At 50.2% G+C, this 12,606-nt stretch overlaps 1 non-coding gene across 1 annotated transcript; it reads right to left on the bottom strand.

The window, feature by feature from the left end:
• Window positions 1-1,439: 1,439 nt before the first annotated feature.
• TRNAE-UUC (transfer RNA glutamic acid (anticodon UUC)) lies at window positions 1,440-1,512 on the bottom strand. The gene has a single exon. It is a non-coding gene; the product is annotated as a tRNA-Glu (tRNA).
• Window positions 1,513-12,606: the final 11,094 nt, after the last annotated feature.

Here is a 12,606-nt window from a genome sequence, read left to right as displayed (position 1 = left end):
ATCAGCACCAGCCTGGGTCCCAGGTACTGTGCTCAGTGCCAGGGATGAGTGTGGGCTGGAGATAATTAGGCAGAGGCCCTCAGTAAGCTTACGATCTAACTGGGGAGAGGAACATGAAGTCTAGCCTAAGAGCTAGACTCCAATGAAATCTACTAGAGGAAGGAACACGATGTCAAGGGAGCAACTAATTCTGAGGCTCCAGGATTGTGAAAGGCTTTGCGGAGGAAATGCTTGTAAGAACTGATCAGATTTGGGGAGGGATGGGGAAGAAGTAAGGCACCCCCCATAGGGGGAAGTAGCACAAGCGAAGGTGAGGCAACAGGAGAGCCTGTGTCCTAAAAAAGATACAGCGTGGATTGTGGGGCCTGGATCAAGGGAGAGGTGAGGGGTGGGCAGGACTAGGCTGTAAATGTCAGCTGAGACCAGGGCCTGGAAGGCGTCACATGACATGCTACTTGGACTTCACCTAGTAGGTCATGGGAACGGAACAGAAGTGTTTAAGCAGAGAAGCGACATGATGAAATCTGAAGGGTTACTCTGGCACAGACGGGGGAGGAGTCTTGGAAGGCAGCACAGCTCGAGGGCCACTGTAACTGTCTAAGCGACAGATCCGGTGGGCACGGAGGGCGGGCACGGGTGGAACGTTTGTAAGCAGCCCTCTGAAACACTTGAAATCCAAACCCTGAACTTATTCCCTGGTGGCTCATGAGTCGAGATGTCTAATATCCCTGGAAAAATAAAACTGCTCCTGACGCCAGCCAGCAGGAGCAAAAGCAACCCGATATGCTTGTTGATTAAGATGAGGGAAACTTTTCCCCCTTTATTAAGGGTCAACCGAATTATTAGGGAAAATAGAGTGACATATTAAAGTGAAATGACTTGATTTTATTGTTTTTTTCCTTCATGGAAACAACACATGAGATCACCATTTAAAATATTTCTCAAGGATGGTAAAGTGTAATCCACCAAAACCAACCTTGACTTCATTTCCATAGAGACATAGAGAAGGAGGGAGAGGAGGGACAGAAGGGTGGGGAGATCTCAGGAGGAGAGGGAATGTGGCCAAGCGGAGCAGCGGGGCCAGGGGCGGAGGGAGGAGGACGATGGCACAGAACGGAGGCTAATGCGCTAGGCCCGGAGGTGGAGTGTGTGTGAACCTCGGAATCAGAGGCCCAGCCAAGTTTCCCACCTTTCTTAGCCCTGATTTCCTTACTTGTCAAATGTGGGTCATAATGTCCTTGTCACATGGCACAATGAATGTTATTAGATCTGTATATTAAAAGGATCCCACTGCCCTGGCCACCCGACTGGAGTGGGATAAAAGAAAGTGCTCTGCAGACTACCTGGCTTTTAAGAGTTTTCTTAAGAAAGTTTCTTCTGTGTGTTTTGTTTTTTGTTGTTGTTGTTTTTGCTGCACTGCATGGCTTGCGGGATCTTAGTTCCCCGACCAGGGATTGAACCTGGGCCCACGGCAGTGAAAGCGCCAAGTCCTAACCACTGGACCACCAGGGAATTCCCAAGAAAGTTCTTAAGATGAGGGGCTGATGATGATGGTAGCTTTACTTACTATCATTTCCTTTTGGAGTTCTCATTGGCCCCATGTTATTCACAGCAGTTAGGCTGCTCTTGTTTAAAACCTCTCTCATGGGGTCATCCAGGATGGGGTGCCCTCAGAGCTTCAGGACTGGTTGGTCCAGTGGCACCCCACTTCCTCCATCCCCAGCCTTCTCACCGCTGGGCCTTCCAGGGGTAGACGGCCAGACTTGTTCCTCTTAACTCCCCGCCGCCCACAAGTGCCTGGCAGCTCATGAAATGACACACACAGGGGCCCTGAAGCTCTCTCCTTCATGCCCTGTGCTCAGGCCTCACCCCTCAGCTTTTACTTCTATCCAGTAAACCACCCCAAGGGAGGAAGTGAGGAATGTGAAGTAAATGATGTGGGTTCCCTTCGTGATATGGTGCCACCACTTCTCCTCTTCCTTCCTCGCTAGCTGGCGGCAACGTCCCTCTCCCATCTCTAGTAGGAAGGAGAACAGACACTGTGAAGCTGGCACCAATGCCCCTCCCTCCCGGGGTCACCTGGCCTGTGTGCAGCCTGGAATCCTCTCCAGAACCCCACACCTGTAGAACCCTACTACACCCAAACATCTCCACTTACATGTCCAATAGGCACCTCAAAGTGCTCAAAAATACAGGCAAGTTCAGAACCAAACGCATCATTGCCCTTCTCCAACCTGCTCCTCTTCCTGTCTTCATTTCCGAAAATGGCAGCATTATCAACCCAGTCAACCCATTATCAACCTAATCTAGTGCTTAGATGAAGACACCTTGCAACCCTGCCCACCACTCTGTAAATAGTACCTCCGTTAACTCTGCTCAGTTAATCTTTTGAGTTTGCCTGTTTCTTGCCAGCATCCTGGCTGATACGTCTGGTCTCCCCTTTTACTCCTTCTCCCTCTCTAATCCGTTCTCCACACAGCAGCCCGAGGGCTCTGCCTCCCTCCCTCATTCCTTCTTTTCATTTTTCAAGTCTAACTTTTGAGATGGGTAAGGCATTCACCTAGTTCAAAAATTACAGGACACAGAAAAGGTATAAAGTACAAGTGTCCCTCTCATTCCTGTTAGCCATCCGCCTAATGAATTCCCAGGCCTCTCCCCGCGGTTAACGGAGTTTCTTTTGTATTCTTCTAGAGCCATGAGGTCCAATACGCTGGCTACAAGCCACATGTGGCTATTAGATTTAAATCTAATCATTAAGTTAAATTAAAAATTCTGTTCCTCGGTCACTCAAGCCGTATTTCAAGTGCCATGTGTGGCCAGTGGCTACCATGTTGGTCAGCAGAAATACAGAACATTTCCACCATCAGAGAAAATTCTATTGGACAAGGCTGTTCGAGTTTCTCTCCGCACATTTAAGTAAAAAATTCATATAGTCTCGTTTTCCTCCTCTTCTTTTACACAAGAAGTAGCACATGTTCCGCATTGTTCTCCAACTTGTTTTTTCACTTGACAAGATACCTTAAGGATCTTTCCACATCTGTGCATAAAGAGCTTTCTTGTTGGTTTTCAGTTGTGGAATATTCCATGCTGTGAATGTGGCAGAGTTTATTTAAGCAGCCACCCACTGATGGACTAAGGGTTATTACCAACCTTTTGCTCTCACGGTCAACGCAACAACGGTGAATGGCCTTGTCCATCTGGAATTTTGCATGTATGCAAGTGTCTATAAAGAACACACCCGTGAATTATCATTCTAGAGCACCGATTTGGTCATGCCTCTCCCCTGCTGAGCACACACTGCTCCTCCTGATCTCCTTCTCCAGCCCACGGCAAACTCCTATGCAGCCCTCAGGTCTCAGCTTGGATGTCACCTCTTCTGGGAAGCCCTCCCCGACTCCGCATCAGGTCAGACTAGGATCACCTGCCCTGTAATTGCCTGGTTCTTCCTGGTCTCCTCCCTCAGTCTGGAGCTTTATAAGGGAGGCTTGGGGCTGTCTTGTTTTTCCATGTATCCCCAGGGCCTGGCACTCAGTAGGGGCTCAATAAATATTCGCTGAATGATGAGGTGGGCACCAAGTTCCAGCAGCGGTTCTTTCCAGCACTTTGTGGGCTCCCAAACCAAGGAGCTGGTGAGGAGAACCCCCAGCAAGCAGCTGATTCAGATGGGGAAACTGAGGCACAGAGGTGGCAGCCTTTGGATCAGCCCCCTTGACTCCAACCTCTCCTTTTTTTAGCCCACCTTATAGTTAATAACAACAATAATAACAGTAGTAATATTACCTGTAAGGTTAATATTTATTGAGTATTTCTATGTGCTAAGTGCTGCTCTAACTGTGTTACATGCATTAACTTATTTGATTGTTGCAGCAACTCTGTGAGGCATATACTCCCATTATTATGCCCATCTTATCGGTAGAGGAACTGAGAGCTTGTGTCACAAATGGCAGAGAATGACTTGAACCCAGGCAGTGGGGCTTCAGAGCCCACACTCTTATGCACTCTGCTGAGCTATCGACCATTCTTGGCAGCTTCTCCCTTTTCTAAAGCTCACTGTGGCTCCTCACTGACTCAGGCCCAGAGCTTCTTCTCTTGTCATCCCAATCCCCCCACCCTGCCACCCTGGGTCCCATCCCTCCCAGCTTGACTTAGTTTGTTTTCTACTTCATTGGCTTCCCCCTGGAACAAGATCCTGAGACTGGAGCCAGACTGGGCTCTTCTATCCACTTGCTATAGCTACCTTCTGGGCCTCAGTTTTCTCATCTGTACAACAGGTCAATGGCAAGGGAAAGCATGGTACTCTCCTTTCTTTTAGCCCCTTATCCAACTCCTATACATCTTTTAAGGACAACTCAAAAGGCTTCCTCCTTCAGGAAGTCTTCCCAGATTTCTCTAGCCCCTAAAGTTCCCTCCCACTCTTCCCTGAAGGCAACTTTTAAGACTCAGATTAGCATTTAATTCTTCTTTTATTTTCTGGATTGTAAGTTGTCCCCCATGCCCTCCCCACCAAAGAAAGTGATACTCTTTGAAAGAACATATAAGATAAAAAGTAGAGCTTCGGTCTTTGAAGTACCACCTTCATTGTTATTGGCATACCTGAGTCCCACCTTCACTAACCTTTACTTAACATTGTTTCTTTAAATGGACTCATTATCTAAAACATAAAGAAATTTATTTTAAGTGAAAAACTAACAGTATTGTAAATGAAAAACCAGCATCACTTGCCGTAACTAAAGTAAAAATAAATACAATGATGACAGAACAGTGTCATTAATTTCTAGGCTCTCCTTCTCCGGTTAAGAGAGAGAACCATAAGGGTTAAAGTCATTAAAGATCTGCTAAGCACAAGAAAAGGGGGACTCTTCCCTTGACGCAAGCAGGATTGAAAGAAAAGTGAAAATGGAACAACTCTGTCTGCGTGATTCAGGATCACGTAAGACTTTAATACCTTGCTCACCCATCACCTCACACCATTCCACATCCCACCACAGGCCCGAAGCCCACACTCTAGGAAGCAATGACTTGATCAGAACAGACAGAACCAGCTTCATCTCCCATCTCTGCCCCTCTCTAGCCTCCGTTTGCTCCTCTGTAAGATGGCATGAGCATAACCACTCCAGGACTGATGCAGGGTTAAATGAGATGTCACAAGTGGCGTTCCTGGATTCTCTCAGCTCTGCTGCTAACCATCTGGGCATGACCATGGGTGACTTACCCTGCTTCCCTGGGCCTGACTTTCCTCATTTCCAAAAGGTAAATTATAGGGGAATTCCCTGGTGGTCCAGTGGTTAAGACTCTACGCTTCCACTGTAGGGGGCACAGATTCGATCCCTGGTCGGTCGGGGAGCTCAGATCCCACAGGCCACATGGCACAGCCCCTCCCCCCCCCAAAAAAAGAGGGAATTTACAAAACCTGCCTTGAGGGTCGTAAAGCATGTTTATTAAACGAACATTTATTGAATGTTCCAGGCCTACTATGTTCCAGGCACTATTCCATGGGATAGGGATGTAGCAGTGAAGGAAAGAAACAAAAATCCCTGCCCTCGTGGAGCTTATATTTAAATGGGGGGCAGGGGACAAATAGATAAAATATACAGTATAGTATGGTGAGAAGTAATAAATGCTAAGGAAAAATAAGGCATGGTGGGTGGCGGCAGTGTTGCAATTCTGAAGTGGGACAGAATCTCTGACAAGTGGACATTTGGGTGATGCCTGAAGGAGGTGAGGAGCCATGAGGTCCCCGGGGGAACAGCAGGCCAGCCAGAGGGCACAGCGAATGCAAAGGCCTCGAGGTGGGAAGCAGCCTGCACGAGTCCCAGAAGAGCAGGAGGCTGACGTGGCCAGAACCACGGTGGGACTGAGGTAAGAGCAGTGGGAGGCGAGGTCCCAGGGGCAACGGCGTCAGATCCTGCAAAGCCCTGTGGGACATTTTAAAACTCTGGTTTTGATTCGGAGTGAAACTTTAGCGTATTGTCTTACACATGGTAAGTGCATAATTCACAGAAGCTCTAAAGGTAGTAATTCCCATACTTACTTAGCACTGTCTCCTCAGAAGGCCTCGGCTGTCAGGTTCCAGGGTGACAAGAGACCTGCCCTTCCCTGCCCTATTGGTTGGCCCTGGTTTACTGGAAGGCAGTGGGGACAGGAATGGATGGAACACAGCCCAAGCATTCCTGACCCACCCATCCCCTCTCAGATTGCTCTCCAGGCCCTGTCACACCCCTGCCGCTTGCTGGGCAGTGGGCACGGGAATGCTGAGGCAGCTGAGGGCTGGGCTCCGCCCCTGACTTGGAGAAGGCCTAATAACAAGCAACAAGAACAGTAATGATGGCAGCCACCACTTAGTGCCCCCTAACTGCCAGCCAGACAAAGCACTGAGTGCTTTTCACATGTCACCTCCCAGCGGCCTCTTTTCACCCCTTTGAGAGAGGTGTGGTCTTGAGGGAAGGGAGGCTGTGGGTCACACCCACCTCTGTGACCTCTAGGGGCTGCACTCTTCACCAGGGCTCTGTGCTCGCAGACTCGGGGCTCCTTTCTGACAGGCTCCCCACTCAGTCCGGGACCCCCGAGAGACAAGAATCTTGTAACTCCTGCCTGCCAGCTCTGCAGCTGCTGCAGGCCCGGACAGGTCCAGGCAGCCCCCTCAGTGGCTGAGAAGTGAGCAGAGGAGGAATCAGGTTTCTCCAGCTCCTGGATGGAGGCAAGATTGCTGAATCAGGCCTTTTCCCAGGGCTTCTGGAACCAGGCCTTGTCGTGAACTCAGCCTCCAGGCTGGCTGTGGAGGTGGCAGCCCAGGACTGGGCACCTGGGCCTTACCCCGTACCTGTCCGACCTCATCTCCCACTGCACTCTTGCTCGTTCCCTCTGCTCCCTGCTGAACTCGGCTGAAATCCCCGCAGCACTCCGGCCTCAGGGCCTTTGCACAGGTAATTTTTACTAGACATACCTGCATACTCGCTCCCCAGTACCCTCCAGTCTTTGCTCAAATGCTCCCTTCTCAGTGAGAAACAGAATAGTTCCTGCCATATCAATAAACAAAGGATGTCACAGTCATCAATGATTGCAGCCCTCCAACAAGACCTGGTGAGCCCTGAGGAAACTCAGGAAGTGAAAACACAAGATACTGGCCCCAGATGGTTGAGGTGCATATCAAAGGAATGATTTCAGTGAGCCCAGACTCTTGCATCTTCCCATACATAGAAAAGCACTAAATTCCTTAACTTGAGATATCTGGTTTTCTTTAATTAACTATAATCTTCTGATACTCCCGACTACCTGCCCTTTGTTGCAAAACTCGAAAAATATCCTGGCTCCTCCCCTAGCCTCCTCGAGCAGTTTCTCAGAGCTATCTGAAACGCTGTCTCCCGGGCTGCAGTCCTCATTTTGCCCCAAATAAAACTTAACTTGCTGGGGGGCTTCCCTGGTGGCACAGTGGTTAAGAATCCGCCTGCCAATGTAGCGGACATGGGTTCGAGCCCTGGTCCGGGAAGATCCCTACATGCCATGGAGCAACTAAGCCCGTATGTCACAACTACTCAGCCTGCGCTCTAGAGCTTGCGTGCCACAACTACTGAGCCCACGTGCCACAACTACTGAAGCCCGCGCGCCTAGAGCCCATGCTCCACAACAAGAGAAGCCGCTGCAACAAGAAGCCTGTGCACTGCAATGAAGAGCCTCCACTCACCACAACTAGAGAAAGCCCACGCGCAGCAAGGAAGACCCAACACAGCCAAAAATAAATAAATAAAACATAAATAAATTTATAAAAAAAAAACCCTTGACTCGCAACTCTCACGTTGCACATAATTTTAAAGTCAACATCAGCAAGGCCTTTCCTGACTACTAGAACTGAACCCTCACCCCAACCCCTTACATCCTATGCCCCACCCCAGCTTCATCTTCCTCTATAGCCTCACCTTTCACTGTACCATCCATATTGCCGAGTCATCTTGTTTATTGTCTGTCTCCCACGGAATGTCAGCAGGATCGCCCTTAGACTGGGCAGGAAGGGCCTTCGCCCTGTGCATTAGAAGGCTCTGCTCTGGCCCTCCTGCCCCTCCTATGGAGCTAAGGAGCTGTGACTGCTAGAACCTGTGCCCCCCACCCTGCCCTCTAGACCATTCCCTGCATAAACTGTCCCAGGCCCTCCCCAGGTCTGTCCTGAGGGCAGCCAGCACAGCCCAGGTGTGTACTCCTAGGCCCAAGGGGTGGTCAGTGGAAAGCTATTTGTGTAAGTCGGTGGACAGAGCTTGGACAGGTGGGCTGGGGAATACATACACACACACACGTGCACAAGGACCCTCATGGTGTAGGATGGAGCCTGGGGTAGGTAGAGTAGTAGGCTGACCACCGCTCCTGGGCTGGGGTCTAACTCTGCCTGTGCAGCCGCATTCTGCCTAGTACTCTAGGTGTCTGGGAATCCAGATTAAAACCTGGCCTTCCAGATCGCCATGAAGACATGCTTGTCTATGTAGGAAGATAGGATACCTTTTATTTAACAGTTTTTGACCGAGACTCACATGGTAGGTGGGCCCTACACATTTTTTTTCCCGGAGCCCCCCATATATTAGGGCTGGGATTTTTAAGTTTTCTGCATTTCTGTATCCCCTGCAACCTAGAACAGTGCCTGGCATAGAACGCATACTCAATTAACAGTTGTTAAATTAAGGAATAAAGAAGTCCTGGGGTGATGCCCCACATGCCCCAGATGCAGTTGGAAATGCTGTGGCTTTTGTGTGTCAGGACCTTAGAGTCTCAGGGTCAGGTGGGGCCAGCTCTGCTATGGAGGAGGCTAGGCCATACCTGAAGAGCCTCCTCCACTGCCTGCCTGCCCCATGTTCCCAATGTAGCTGGAGTTTTTTCCTACTGGTAAAAAGAGCACATACTAGGGAATTAAGGAGACCTGGACCCCAAAACTGTCTCTGTCACTTGTGTGAAGGGCACGGCCACATGTGTGGCCGCATGCGTGAAGGGCACGGCCAGTCACCACCCGATAAACAGTGACCGCCGCCACTATCACCGTCACCATCACCATCACAGTGTCCAAGGCAGTTCCTGCCGCACGGCAGCCAGTGTGGTTGTTCCACCCTCAGCTTCCCTAGCCCTCAGCGGCCAGGCTGGGAGGCGCTGGCCGTGCTGTGGTTCGAGTGGATGGTGCCCTCTGCTGGGCGCAGAGGGGAAGGGCCTTCGGGGAAGCCACAGCCACCCTAACCACGGACGTCCCTTTCTGCAGTCGGAACGCTAAGGGTAGGAAGGGCTGTTTCCGCCCAAGCTGTGAGTGTGGAGATAAAGGAGCAGCACCCAACGCTGTCAGTCTGTCAGCCACCACCATGCAGTGATAAGAACAACACTTAGGCAGCGCTCCTGTGCCAAGCGCCGTTCTAAGCGCTTCACAGATACTGACTCATTTACTCCTCCACCTTCCAGGTGAAGAAAGTGAGGCACAGAAAGGTTAAGTGATTAGCCTAAGGCATCGTGCCTGGAGGTGCTGGGATTTGAACCTGTGCCCAGAACCACGCCTCCTGGGTGGATTATTTTCGTGGGAGGTGGGAGGTAGGCTCTGCCTTTAGCCAGAAGGAGTGGAGCCCCCAGTGAGTCTGGAACTGGACACAAAGGGCGTGAGCTGCCCAAGGGGCTTCCCAGGGTGACTGCCCCCACCCTTTCAATGGCAGGACCGTTGCCCGGCTGACCTCAGGGCCCCCCCTTACTGGCCATCCCTCAGCATTTCCCTACCTGGGTCTTCTTGCTGCATCCCTGTGTGGGCCTGTGGTTAAGGAAAGTCCATGTCTAGCATAGGAAGCCAGGAATTTGAGGCCTCAGCTACTTGCCAACCTTCCGGGGATGAAATCCATCCCCTCAAGCCCCTTCAGGGACTGGCAAAGCCCACCTGGTGAGATGGCTCCTATCTTCAGCCTTTTGGGGAGGAAAAAAAAGATTGTCAGGTCAGCCACCAGGGAAAAGGCATGGTGAGAAGTGAGGCTTGGGTTCTGCCCATCTCTGCCCCGCTGGAGCGATCTTGGGGAGTCCCTGCTTTTGGAACCTCTATCTTTTCCAACCTGAAAAATGACAGGGGTAGATTGGGGGCAATTTTCAAAATGCTCTGCATTTGGGTTCTTAAGGAGAAACACTGGGAGGATGAGGCCAAAGGCAGGTCTCTGGGCACCCTGACTCCTTCTTCCCACAGCTTTACTTCAATTATTTTCTTTGTTGGACTTGGGTTCTGCAACTTTGGCTTTAAGTCTGGGGGAAAATCATTTAATAGAATGAGCCTGAGGGGTCCTTTCAGCACCAACCCGTCTGAACCCTCCACTTAGAATTAGGCAGCCTCGATCACAACCAGGACCACAGGCCCCCTCACCCCTCCCCAGTTGGAGGGCTGGCTTTTTTCTTTTTCGGCTATACTGCGTGGCACGCAGGATCTTAGTTCCCCAACCGGGGAGCGAACCCACACCCCCTGTAGTGGAAGCGCGGAGTCTTAACCACTGGACCGCCAGGGAAGTCCAAGAAGGCTGGCTTTGAAGCATCTGAGGAGATGGATGCTCCAGGGAATTTATTTTATCATTGTTAAGGGCGAAAAACTACAAGTACTAATGTCCATGGATGGCAGTAAGATTACATACATGCCAGCACATCCCAACTAGATGTGATGGAGACGATAAGGCAATCCTTTTACATCCTGTTATGAAAAGATATAATGCAAAATGTGTATGTAACGCATAGGGGGGAAAAGATTGGAAGGATGCACGTTCAACTGTTAGACCTCAAACTGTGAAAGATTCACATTCAGGGGAGGCAGAGCAAACATGCAGGTGGTCCCCATTGGTATGGGCCACACTGGTTATTTACAGTCAGCACTCACTCAGTGGTTAGCACTGGAGACCTACCAGCTGCAAATAGTTTGACTTATTATTATAGGCCCTAAAGACCAGAGTCCATTTTTCAGATGAGACGCAGGTCCCGAGTGAGAGAGTGACATAACATCCAGCCCTGTCACACAGCCCAGGCTCGTTCCTTCCAAGTCACTCAGGGGCTGGTGGCGGGTTCCATCACCAAGGGAATCCAGATCCACCCGCAGAGACGAGGCTTGGCTAGGAAAGGCTGCTTTTGCTCCTCCGCTCCCTCCAAAAATCTCAGGGGAGGAAGGCCAGCCTGCACAGTGGCTCCTTGGTTTTATTATTAGTCTCAGCTGAAGATAGGGTTTCAGGCTTTATTCAGGCTTCTCAGAGAGGCATTTAAGATAAGGGGCAGCAGGTGTTTGCTGGCTGAGACACCTAATCCTCCCCGCACAAACTTAGCAGCAGTAGCAGCAGGGCCCTGGTAGAGGGGAAGCTGAGGCTGCGGGAGCCAGATGCTGCAGCTTGAGGGAGAGGCAGGAGGTGCTGTGACCGTGGGCTCAGGTGCTACGGACCAAGGAGCTTTCTTAGCAGACTCAGTTCCCTTTAAACTTCCCCATCCAGGGCCTGAGGCTTCAGGACACCCACGGCCTCACGCTTCAGAGCCTTGGTCTTAAACTCACGGGTGCATCAGAATCACCTGGAAGGCTTGTTAGACAAGATTGCAGGGTCCTGCTTGCAGAGTTTCTGATTCGGCAGGCGATGCCGACGCTGCTGGCCCAGGAACCGCGCTTGGAGTACCATTGCTTTAAAGAATCAGTCACTCCTGCAGGAAGGACACGTTGATTTCAACTTCAGCGACATCTTCAGCTTCACTTCGGATTCTTTTCTTCTGGTTCATTGCAAAGACAAATTTAAAACTTCGCTTTAATAAAGACACACATGGAATCCCTGCTGCCTCTTCATCCTTATTCCTGCATCTGTGCCCTGGTGTTGTCAGGAATGTTCCAATTTCATTGACATCCTGGGTGAGTTCTCTAATTTTCTGTCTGGCTTGATTTTGATGATGATCAGGCATCATTTAAAAAAAACACAATGAGGCCATTCTTTAAAGGAGGAAGATCCCCTCAGAGGGTGACTGTGAGGATTTGTTTAGAGGAAGTAATTGAAGTTAAGGGCTGTTTGGGTCTAAAAAGTACTGAATAAATGGTAGCTGTTACCAATGAACACAGATAGCGCTTACCATGTGCCAGATGTTAATTCACTTAATCTCCATGAAAACTCCCCATTTTATACATGAAAAATCTGAGGCAGGTAGAGGTTAAGGGACTTGCTGGGAAGGAGCGGAGCCAGATTCTCCCCAATCCCTGCCTTTCGACACAGAGCCCACAGAACAGGAGAGGAAATCTTCACGTACTGCACCACGTATGTGTGCAGCCACTGGTCCAGAAAAGACATCGCCTGCAGCCCTGGTGCCGCTAAGCCCAGGGGTAAGCAAGTTAACGGTTCTCACACAGAGTTAGCAGTTCTGAATCTGTAGGGAGGACAGCAGAAGGTTTGCCCCTACCTGGGCCTGTCAACAGATCCTGAGCTTCCTCTACCATCAGGAGGAAGCTGGGGGGAAGCCCGCAGGGCTAAGAGCATTTTCTCCCCCTTGCACAACTCTCAAAGTTCTCGAAAACCACTGAATTGTACACTTTAAATGGGTAAATGATATGGTGTGTGAATTATACGTCAATAAACTGCTATTAAAAAAAAAGTTCACTCCCCTGGCACC

Source organism: Globicephala melas, chromosome 19, assembly GCF_963455315.2.
Source record: "Globicephala melas chromosome 19, mGloMel1.2, whole genome shotgun sequence".
NCBI classification, from domain to species: Eukaryota; Metazoa; Chordata; class Mammalia; order Artiodactyla; family Delphinidae; genus Globicephala; species Globicephala melas.
This window is presented reverse-complemented; position numbering and strand designations above follow the sequence as displayed.